This window comes from Schistocerca americana, chromosome 9 (assembly GCF_021461395.2).
Source record: "Schistocerca americana isolate TAMUIC-IGC-003095 chromosome 9, iqSchAmer2.1, whole genome shotgun sequence".
Classification (NCBI taxonomy): domain Eukaryota; kingdom Metazoa; phylum Arthropoda; class Insecta; order Orthoptera; family Acrididae; genus Schistocerca; species Schistocerca americana.
This window is the reverse complement of record NC_060127.1, coordinates 46,470,579-46,483,013: the sequence shown is the minus strand read 5'-3', so window position 1 is coordinate 46,483,013 and position 12,435 is coordinate 46,470,579. Positions and strand designations below refer to the sequence as shown.

At 44.4% G+C, this 12,435-nt stretch overlaps 1 protein-coding gene across 5 annotated transcripts in view; it reads right to left on the bottom strand.

The window, feature by feature from the left end:
- Positions 1 to 12,435, bottom strand: part of LOC124550878 (gastrula zinc finger protein XlCGF52.1-like) — a 307,814-nt gene that overhangs the window by 250,536 nt on the left and 44,843 nt on the right. The window lies entirely within an intron of this gene.

Genomic DNA, 12,435 nt, shown 5'->3' with positions numbered 1-12,435 from the left:
AATTTTGGTAGCTGAAGAGTTCCTAGGAACTGATATGGCACATACCTCACAGAATTCTCAGAGGCACTGCCTGTTTTTTTTGTCTGATATTTGATGGTGTTACGTTACATAACACTTTAGCCCAGAACTTTTGATTTTAGCTGACCACTAACAATTCCTGTCTGCAGAATGTGTCATGATCACCAAAAATGTGTGTGAACAGTGCCGTAACTATTGAGCTACCTGACAATTCAAAGCCAGACACATACTTCCATTGTCAATGATGTTTCCTCAAATGATTTCTGAAAACCACTACATGAGGCTCTACCATGGGGCATGTGATACACCTTATGGTGGAAAATGCCAATGTCCTCCACTGACTCAGTTTTACCAGTGGTACTGTTCCCATATACCAAGGGGGGAGAACCTTCTGTAGTGGTGTTTGGGAATCAAACAAGGAAAACATTAGCAAAAATGAGAGCGAGTCTGGCTTCAGCTTTCATTTATATCAGTTCCCATCATTACATCTTCACTGACTCTCTTCCCACTGGTGCATCCATTTCGTCCTTTTCTTATTTTTCACACATATTTGAGTGTATTTTTGCGTAATCTTTTTGATGTAATTCCACTTTCTTACGTAATTTTTCGCATTTTTTGCACCACCATGGATCCTTTCTCCTTCCAACTGTGTCAATACAGAAAAGTTTCCTTATCCCCAGCCAGATCTCAGTCCCACATACTGTTCCTGCATTGTTGCTTGGCTCATGAAATCCCCCCCTAATGGCCCTACCATCAAATTACCCATCTCTGGTTGTCACCCCTCCTTCCACAATGACCTCCACCTGTTCAGATTCCACCAATCCTTAGCCCTCACCAACATAATCCTGCAAAACCATATGAACCAAGCCCAATCCTCCTTGCAGTATCTTCTCTCCATCCACAAAATTCTCCTGCTGTGCAATCCCAAATTCCTGGAACCCATAACACACAGTGAAACTCTTGCCCTGTATGAACTTGAGCAACATGCACAACGCCACCTCAAAAAGCTCTCTAACCTGCTCACTTCCTATTCCTGCCTCGGAGTACCACTGTCCACCACTTCTACAACAACCTCCAAACCTCCCCCACACACCCTCATAGCTGACAAACCCTGTCTTGCAGATCTTCTACACTTATCCCACCCTCCAAAACTCCCTCTCACCACCACACACAACCCAGAACCTAAACACACCTGCAAAACAGTTATGAACCTTTCCTCCAGAAGCCCTAGTCCCACAGAAATATCAGTCCTTTCCAAAGGCCTCACCTTTTGCCCCACTCCCAAATTCAACCATGCAGGACTAGTTAAAGACCTTGTCTCCTTCTCCTGGTCCCTACAGTGGAAACACTTTTTCGCCACCAACCCGACCAATCAGACTCAACCGAAGACCAATATTGAACCTTGCCTAACTCAGTTCACTCCTCTATCCAACCGTGATCCACCCCCACTGCCACCAAACCACCCCCTGTTAACTTTCCAGAATTTCTTAACCTCGAACCTTGCCTCATCATCATTCCCCAAATACCTCAACATGCAATCCAACCTTAAATCCACAGAAAGAACTGCAGTCCACCATCTAAAAACTGATCCCGACCTTACAATCCTGCCTGCAGACAAAGGCTCCACCACCATTGTTTTGAACCGCAAGCATTATGTGGCAGAAGGACTCCGACAGCTGTCAGATACTTCCACCTACAAACCATGCCACAGTGATCCCATTCCAGTAATCCAGCAGGATCTCCAGTCACTACTCAAATCCTTAGGCTCATCCCAGAACCTCTCCCCAGAGTCCATCTCTCTACTTACCCCTACCACTCCCCGCACTCCCACCTTCTACATGCTTCCTAAAGTCCATAAACCCAACCACCCAGGGCACCCCATTGTGGCCGGTTTCTGTGGCCCCACTGAGAGAATCTCTGCTCTCGTAGACCAACACCTTCAACCTATTACCCGGAACCTATCCTCCTATATAAAAGATACCAACCATTTCCTCAACCGAGTACCCACAGTTCCTGTCCCTTTACCACACGGTGCCCTGCTTGTCACTATTGATGCCACCTCGCTGTACACTAACATTCCTAATGCCCATGACCTTACTGCTATTGAACACTACCTTTCCAGATGCCCTATGTATTCCAAACCAACAACCTCCTTCCTAGTATCCATGACCAACTATATCCTGACCCAGAATTACTTCTCCTTTGAAGGCATTACCTACAAATAAATCCGTGGTTCAGCTATGGGCATGCACATGACACCATCCTATGCTAAACTATTCATGGGCCATCTAGAGGAATCCCTCCTAAAAACCCAGAATCCTAAATCCCTCACCTGGTTCAGATTCAATGAAGACATCTTTGCTATCTGGATTCAAGGTGAGGACACCTTATTCACATTCCTCCAGAACCTCAACAACTTCTCCCCCATTTGCTTCACCTGGTCCTTCTCAACCCAACAAGCCACCTTCCTAGATGTTTACCTCCACCTCAGAGATGGCTACATCAGTACCTCCGTCCATATCAAACCTACTAACCACCAGCAATACCTCCACTTTGACAGCTGCCACTCATTCCATACCAAGAAGTCCCTTCCATACAGCCTAGCCACCCATGGTTGTCACATCTGCAGCATCTGCAGTGATGAGCAGTCCCTCTCAAAATATACCGAGGGCCTCACTGAAGCCTTCACTGACCATAATTATCCTCCCAATCCGTGTACAAAAATGAATCTCCTGTGCCTTATCTTTCCAGTCTCCCACCACCTCCCAAAGTCTGGCCACAGAGGAGCATTCCCCTCGTAACTCAGTACCAACCAGGACTGGAGCAACTGAATTACATTCTGAGCCAGGGTTTCAATTACCTCTCGCCATGCCCTGAAATGAGAAATGTGCTGCCCACTATCCTTCCCACCCCTCCTACCGTGGTATTCCGCTGTCCACCGAACCTACACAATATACTCGTCCATCCTTACACAACCCCTGCTCCCAATCCCTTACCTCATGATGGCTCATACCCCTGTAATAGACCTAGATGCAAGACCTCTCCCATACATCCTCCTACTACCACCTACTCCAGTCCGGTCACTAACATCACCTATTCCATTAAAGGCAGTGCTACATGTGAAACCAGTCATGTGATTTACAAGCTAAGCTGCAACCACTGTGCTGCATTCTATGTAGGCATGACAACCAACAAGCTGTCTGTCCGTATGAATGGCCATCGACAAACTGTGGCCAAAAAATATGGACCACCCTGTTGTGGAACACGCTGCCAAACATGATATCCCTCATCTCAATGACTGCTTCCCAGCCTGTGCCATATTGATCCTTCCCACCAACACTAGCTTTTCTGAATGGCGCAGGTGGGAACTTTCCCTGCAATACATCCTACATTCCCATAACCCTCCTGGCCTCAACCTTTGATAGTCACTGTCCTCACCCATCCAGCCCCCTCCCTGTTCCCATTCCAGCACTACACAGCAGTCATTACACCATCACACCCAGTCTTTTAATTTCTTTTTATTTCTCTCCTTTCTGCTACTTACCCCCTCCCCCCTCTGCACCTTCTCTCCTGCCCTCCGTCTAAACTCCAACACTTCACTGTCCGCTACTCCCACCTCACTATCCCTCCCCATCCCCCTCCCCACCCCAGCCTCCTCTTTACCCCCACCCAGTCGCCACTCCCATCATGCACTGGTGCCGCCGCTCACAGTGTGGTTTCAGCTCTCTTGAGACAGCAGACGTGTGTGCAAGCTGCATTTGTGTGAGTTTGTGTGTGTATGTGTGTCTACTGCTGACAAAGGCCTTTATGGCTGAAAGCTACAATTGTGTGAATCTTTTTGTTATACCTATCACGACTCAGAATCTCCGCTATATGGTGAGTAGCAGCTTTCCTTCTCTGGTATTGATACTTTTCATTTTGGCGCATGTAACTCATTTCACTTAAAGGACGCACACTGTTCCTGCAATACGAGAGGTGCTGAGTGCTTGATTTACTAAGTTTTCTGTAAGTTTACACCCATCTGGCAATTCAAAAGTTGCCAGTTAATACAAGCTTTGAGAGACAAGCAGTGTTAAAGCTGAGGGCAGGACCAGCTGGCCAGCTGAAGGCTGTGGGGGATTTGTGAAGAAGTGGCAAGCTACTACAGGTGTACTCACACGAGGGCTTAGAAAGTCCAGCCAGTTGGATGGTGGAGGATTAGCATCTGACTGACCTGCCACTAACTGCCATGTGTGCAATGCACAATATTGGCTACAATATTGATCTTTAAGTTCCCAATTATCTACATTAAAACTAAGTACCGCATACTCTTTGTAGCAACAAGACAAATTCAGTTATCCTTCAAATTTGTGTTTATGGCCAAAACTGTAGACAATGGGCTATCTTCATGATTTTGGAAATTACATGAAAATACTTAATGCATTGCTGCATGAAAACATGTACATTTACAGATGACTGACTGACTGACTGATTGATTGATTGATTGACTGACTGACTGAGGGAAGTCATGGGACCCAATGGTGAGGTCATCAGTCTGGTGATTCCAAAGTTACTTGCAGAAGAGAGCGGGTCTGCTAAAAGTGGATGGATCTAGTCAGAGGAGTCAAACTACAAAATGAGAAAGTTAAAACACATACAGTAGAAGGCATAAAAGGGTACACTAAAGCTAAAAACAGAGGGATAAAAGAGTGGTATTTGCACAGGAGTGGTCATGGGCCCCAGACCAAGAAAACATGAAGAGAGGCCCCAACCGCTACCACCCAGCCCCTGCTCCTGGAACAAAGAAAAATCTTACATCTGAAAATAAAAACCACTTTTACAGAGGAAACTTAGGACCAGTTCAACCATCCATGAATCATCTGCTATTATTAAAGATAAAGACTCTGGACGACTAAACTTAGTACTAAGGGTGAAAAGAAGGGGATATTCCACCAATATATGACATACCGTCAGTCTGGCTCCACAACCACATTGTGGGGGTGGCTCATCATGCAAGAGAAAATAATGGGTGAACCTGGTGTGGCCAATGCAAACACAGCATAAGACAGCGGACTCCTTCCAAGCGGAAGGAAGAGCCCCAAACTGCAGTAGTCTTCTTGATTGTGCACAACTTATTACCGAGAGCAGTAGCATATCATATGTCATTTCACTTTTGGACAAAGAGAGATTTCATGTAGATCCGTATATCTGCAGATGTAATCATGAAAGGGAATGGGGTAAGTGTGGCGAATGACAGTGACTTCGAGTGGTCGCGCTAAAAGCAGAGACGTTCCAACTCAGCGGAGATTGACTGCGCATGGAACCCTTTTGGTTCCTTGATTATACTTAGTTTTTGTATTTGACCATTTAATGTTGGTTTCTGGAATTATTTTGTGAGTTTTTGAGTGATTGCTAATTTGATTGTGTTTTGTCAGTCAAACAATAAAAGCCAAGTAACACTCTCAAGAAGTCTACATTATTTCAGCAATATATATTAGTAACTTCATAAGTATCTGCTTTTCTACCCAAATGGTCAGCCAGATCATTCCCTAGGATGCCAACATGACTTGGGACCCAGAGAAAGATAACTGAGCAGGCAGCATGCCCAAGGGCTGATAGAAGGTCATGGATAGCAGAGACCAAAGGGTGACCAGAACAGCATCAGTTGATAGCCTGCAGGCTACTCATTGAGTTGGTACATATTAAAATACTGTGGAGGGAGGCCTGAGAAACAAAATGTAGGGCCTTGTTAATGGCTTGCAACTCTGCTGTGAACACACTAAATGATCCCAGCAATTAATGCATCTATAGACAGGATCTAAACAGCAATTGTTAGCAGACAATGAGAAAATCAAGTAAAGAAGCCAGAAAATTCAAATACAGTATCAACATTTGTTATACAGACAGGTCTGTAACGACCTATGGCGAACCTTCATCCTCAAGTATTCAAAATTTCTGGTTTCGGTTACAGAAATACTCACCCGAGTTTTGGATTCTGAATTTGCACGACTATTAGGCAGTTTTATAGTGATTCAGACATAAAATATACTTGGATATGTGGAATTTGAACTTTTATTTCTTTTGAATATTTAGCTACAGGACTTAGCAATATTTCATCACAGTTATTTTTGTTAACCTATGATGCATTAGGACATTGTACTTACATCCCTAGCAAAGGAATTAAGGATATAGATCCTGTATGTATTCTCAGACACTAAATTTTACTTCATGGAATTCAATTCTGGGAAATCATAGTGAGATTCTCTTTCATACATGTAAACTTGTAATAGTCACTAGTGATTTCATGTATGTTGTTTGCTGAAAAAACAACAAATTTTAATTCAGTTTCAAATGACCTTTCTTTCAATGAACATTTTCACACTTTTACTGTCAGTAACTATTAAATTTTGCACAATGTATCTAAGCAGTTACCTGCTACTGAACAACTACAACACAGCTTATTGTAAAAGTGTGTGTACCAGGACTATTCGAAATGTGTCACACATTTGTCCATTTCCTTAAGCACTTTCTCAGTGATTGTCTTTCAGTTTGATCAACTCAGCAGGGGAAGTTTACAGGCTGCAGGTTGAATGTCTGGACTCTGGTCATATTCAATCTGCATGGAGAGTCAGAATACAGGGAAGGCACATGTCTCTACAAAAACAGAAGAGTGGGGCATTCACACATGGGTGAGCTGGTCGAGCGTGAGATCGTCATATCATATCAAAGGTCCCTCATTCAAAACTTACTGATTACAATTTGTTTAAACTGTTTACACTTGAAACTGTTATATGAGAGGACATTTTCCTGACATGTAAAATGACTTTTTGGAGCTTGTAGCAATGTTCTTTCAGCAATCTGCTTTTGCTTTGTTAGTTGAAAGTAGCAAACCTATAGACTACATTTGTACAGACAGGTATTGCGTTCTGTGAGAGATATGCAGCAGAATAGACACCACTCATGATGAAGCAGCTACTGAATGTGCAGTTTCACAGAATAAACATAAACAAATGAAACAGTATAATAAAAAACAATTGCATCACACATTTGAAAGTATTAATAGTCCAATATAACACTTTCATGCATAATACAGAATATATATATATATATATATATAAAAATAGATGGAAACATTTCACGTGGGAAAAATTATATATAAAAACAAAGATGAGGTGACTTACCGAATGAAAGCGCTGGCAGGTCGATAGACACACAAACAAACACAAACATACACACAAAATTCAAGCTTTCGCAACAAACTGTTGCCTCATCAGGAAAGAGGGAAGGAGAGGGGAAGACGAAAGGAAGTGGGTTTTAAGGGAGAGGGTAAGGAGTCATTCCCATCCCGGGAGCGGAAAGACTTACCTTAGGGGGAAAAAAGGGCAGGTATACACTCGCACTCACGCACATATCCATCCACACATACAGACACAAGCAGACATATGTCTGCCTACGTAGATCAACACCTTCAACCCATTACATGCAGTCTCCCATCCTTCATCAAAGACACCAACCACTTTCTCGAATGCCTGGAATCCTTACCCAATGTGTTACCCCCGTAAACCATCCTTGTAACCATTGATGCCACTTCCTTATACACAAATATTCCGCACATCCAGGGCCTCGCTGCGATGGAGCATTTCCTTTCACGCCGATCACCTGCCACCCTACCTAAAACCTCTTTCCTCATCACTTTAGCCAGCTTCATCCTGACCCACAACTTCTTCACTTTTGAAGGCCAAACATACCAACAACTAAAGGGAACAGCCATGGGTACCAGGATGGCCCCCTCGTACGCCAACCTATTCATGGGTCGCTTAGAGGAAGCCTTCTTGGTTACCCAGGCCTGCCAACCCAAAGTTTGGTACAGATTTATTGATGACATCTTCATGATCTGGACTCACAGTGAAGAAGAACTCCAGAATTTCCTCTCCAACCTCAACTCCTTTGGTTCCATCAGATTCACCTGGTCCTACTCCAAATCCCATGCCACTTTCCTTGACGTTGACCTCCACCTGTCTAATGGCCAGCTTCACACGTCCGTCCACATCAAACCCACCAACAAGCAACAGTACCTCCATTATGACAGCTGCCACCCATTCCACATCAAACGGTCCCTTCCCTACAGCCTAGGTCTTCGTGGCAAACAAATCTGCTCCAGTCCGGAATCCCTGAACCATTACACCAACAACCTGAAAACAGCTTTCGCATCCCGCAACTACCCTCCCGACCTGGTACAGAAGCAAATAACCAGAGCCACTTCCTCATCCCCTCAAACCCAGAATCCCCCACAGAAGAACCACAAAAGTGCCCCAGTTGTGACAGGATACTTTCCGGGACTGGACCAGACTCTGAATGTGGCTCTCCAGCAGGGATACAACTTCCTCAAATCCTGCCCTGAAATGAGATCCATCCTTCATGAAATCCTCCCCACTCCACCAAGAGTGTCTTTCCGCCATCCACCTAACCTTCGTAACCTGTTAGTTCATCCCTATGAAATCCCCAAACCACCTTCCCTACCCTCTGGCTCCTATCCTTGTAACTGCCCCCGGTGTAAAACCTGTCCCATGCACCCTCCCACCACCACCTACTCCAGTCCTGTAACCCGGAAGGTGTACACGATCAAAGGCAGAGCCACATGTGAAAGCACCCACGTGATTTACTAACTGACCTGCCTACACTGTGATGCATTCTATGTGGGAATGACCAGCAACAAACTGTCCATTAGCATGAATGGACACAGGCAGACAGTGTTTGTTGGTAATGAGGATCACCCTGTGGCTAAACATGCCTTGGTGCACGGCCAGCACATCTTGGCACAGTGTTACACCGTCCGGGTTATCTGGATACTTCCCACCAACACCAACCTATCCGAACTCCGGAGATGGGAACTTGCTCTTCAATATATCCTCTCTTCCTGTTACCCACCAGGCCTCAATCTCCGCTAATTTCAAGTTGCCGCCACTCATACCTCACCTGTCATTCAACATCATCTTTGCCTCTGCACTTCCGCCTCGACTGACATTTCTGCCCAAACTCTTTGTCTTTAAATACGTCTGTTTGTGTCTGTATATGTGTGGATGGATACGTGTGTGTGCGCGCGCGCGAGTGTATACCCGTCCTTTTTTCCCCCCTAAGGTAAGTCTTTCCGCTCCCGGGATTGGAATGACTCCTTACCCTCTCCCTTAAAACCCACTTCCTTTCGTCTTTCCCTCTCCTTCCCTCTTTCCTGATGAGGCAACAGTTTGTTGTGAAAGCTTGAATTTTGTGTGTATGTATGTGTCTGTCTGTGTTTCTATCGACCTGCCAGCGCTTTCGTATGGTAAGTCACATCATCTTTGTTTTTAAATATATTTTTCCCACGTGGAATGTTTCCATATATATATATATATATATATATATATATATATATATATATATACAAAGATGATGTGACTTGCCAAATGAAAGTGCTGGCAGGTCGACAGACACACAAACAAACGCAAACATACACACAAAATTCAAGCTTTCGCAACAAACTGTTGCCTCATCAGGAAAGAGGGAAGGAGAGGGAAAGACGAAAGGAAGTGGGTTTTAAGGGAGAGGGTAAGGAGTCATTCCAATCCGGGAGCGGAAAGACTTACCTTAGGGGGAAAAAAGGATGGGTATACACTCGCACACACACACGTATCCATCCACACATGTACAGACACAAGCAGACATATTATATATATATATATATATATATATAATCAATCATTGGGTTGGAACACAGGACCCTCTGTACAACGATATAACACTCTACCAACTTCCCTAAGGAAGCTATACATATTTGTAACTTACAGTTCACTTTCCTGTGCTCTGTAGTTCTAGTGTTACTTTTAATTAATGTTTATGCTCATTCTGCGGGACAAAATCACATAGTACAAACTAGATCAGAGTTTTTGTTGATATTCTATCGACATACAATGTTTGATGGCGATATGAGTGCCTGATATCTGGAGGTTTGGGTCTGGGCAGCACATGAAAGACTTTCACTCTGAAGACTGGCTTTATATTGTGTTTGGGCCTCCAACTGTCACATGCAAACCACTTGTGTAGTGTTCCAATTTCTACATCCTGAATACTCTTCTACATTACAAAAAGTTCTCCAGAACTTACATTAATCCCCCCCCTCCCCTTCTCCACACACACAGCATACACAACAGAAGAGTTTGTTAAACAGCAGCAGTCACTGCCCAGTGGTGGGCCAAGCATGCTCTGGTGGTAGCAACATCCCTGAACTTCACAGAGTATAAAGCTGGCAACACTGTGTCTACTTCAACAGCCATACTCTGCAATCCACTGTATAGAGGATGGCAATGGGTACTTCCCATTAGCTGATACTAGTTATTAGGGCTTTTTCTCATTCCATTCACATATGGAGCACATTAAGAATGATTGAATGACTCTGTGTGCACTGTGATTAATCTAATCTCGTCTTTGAAAACCGTAGAGGAGCAACACATAGGGAATTGTAACATATTCCTGTGCTTTCTCAGGATAATTTCTATCTATCATCAAGAATTTGCTGTTTCAGTTATTTCACCATCTCCATGACACACACTCGTGGGCCAAACAAGCCTGTGGCCATTTGCACAGCCCTTCTTTTCATATGTTCAATATCCCCTGCTACTCTTATTTGGTGCAGGTCCCACACAGTTAACCAATATTTTAAGCTGGGTTGCACAAGTGTTTTGCAAATACTATGTTTCCCTAGCATTCTACCAATAAACCGTAGTCTGACACTTGCTTCACCTATGACTGAGCCTGTGTGATCGGTCCATTTCATATCTCCACAAAGTGTTACACTCAGATATTTGTGTGAGCGGACCAATTCAACAGTTGTTCACCGATATTGTAGTTACAGAACACTAAGTTATTTAGTTTTGTTTGTTTTCCTTCAGAGCATGAAAAACAACTGGGGTCATACACATCCAAGTCAAAACTGTACAACACGAAGACAGTGAGGAGTTAAAAAATGATTATGTGTGAGTCCCAATTGACGTAATAGAAGACAGCTAAAAACAGGCACGTGGAAAAAGGGCTAAAAGAAGACACCATACAGAAATGGAGGTCCAAAGCTAAAAATTAAATGGCCTTCACCATATTGCTTTGGCGGATAAAAAGTACAACACAGTCAACAGCCAGCGCGTCATTTGCTAAAACAGCCAATAACTCAGGTAGCAAACCCAAGTGGTAACGTAAACATTTAAAAAATGGGCATTCCATCAGGAAGTAGCAGACAGTTAAAATTTGGGCACAATGTGTACAAAGTGGTGGGGTAGTGCCCCTTATCAAATGGCGATGACTAAAAAGGCAGTGCCCAATATGCACCCTAGTTAAAATGACCTCCTCCAGGTGGGAGAGCCAAGAGGAGGTCATCCAAGCCACTGCGAGAAGCTTAATAAGCTGTAGCTTATTCCCATGAAGAAGGACTATTGCCAATGCCAAAGGGACACCACACACCTGACAGATGGCAACAGTGAGATCAGCGGAGGTAATATAGGAACTCACAGGCTCAGATACGAGGACTGCAGCCTTGGTAGCAATGTCAGCAGCCTCGTTTTCTGGCAGATTGACATCACCAGGAACCCACAGAAACATCACACTGGCTCCACCAAGAGTGGGAAAGTGACAGTTTTCCTGGACCCGCCGCACTAAGGGATGGGCAGTGTACAGCGCACATAGACTTTGAAGGGCACTGAGTGAGTCTGAGCAGAGGAGACATTTGAAAAGGTTGTGTCACCAGATGTACCCCATGGCTTCATACAGGGTGAAGAGCTCGGCAGTAAATACTGAGCAGTGTGCCGGAAGCTGATACCAAAAGACAGGGGTGCCAATGACAAAGGCACACCTGACCCCACGGTCAGTCTGAGAGCCATCAGTGTATACAAAGGTACTACTGTGAAGTTCCATGTGAAGGTCATGAAACTGAAGGCAATAGACCAAGGCTGGAGTGGTGTCCTTAGGAAGCAAGTGAAGGCCAAGGTTAACATGGGCTGCTTCACGAAGAGTTCACACCCACCAGGAAAGTTGCAGGTAGTGTGAAATTAAGCCACCATAGCAAGTGCCAAAAGCAAAATCCAGGCGGTAACAGAGAAGAGGGATGCATCCCGTACTGGTGATCAAAGGAATCATCAAAGAACGAGGCATAGGATGGGAGACCATGCATGGCAGACAAATGGCTTGCATACCTACTAAGGATCTTCATGGTGGTAGGACAGTGGTAGTTCAGCAGCTTCAGCGTACAGACTCTCAACTGGGCTAGTGTAAAAGGCGCCCGTGGCCATACTGATGCCATGGTGGTGGATTGCGTTGAGATGGCGTAAGATGGATGGACGTGCAGACGCATAAACAAAGCACCCCTAGTCATGTTTCGAACATACAAGGGACTGTTCCAAATGGAGACCGGTTGTT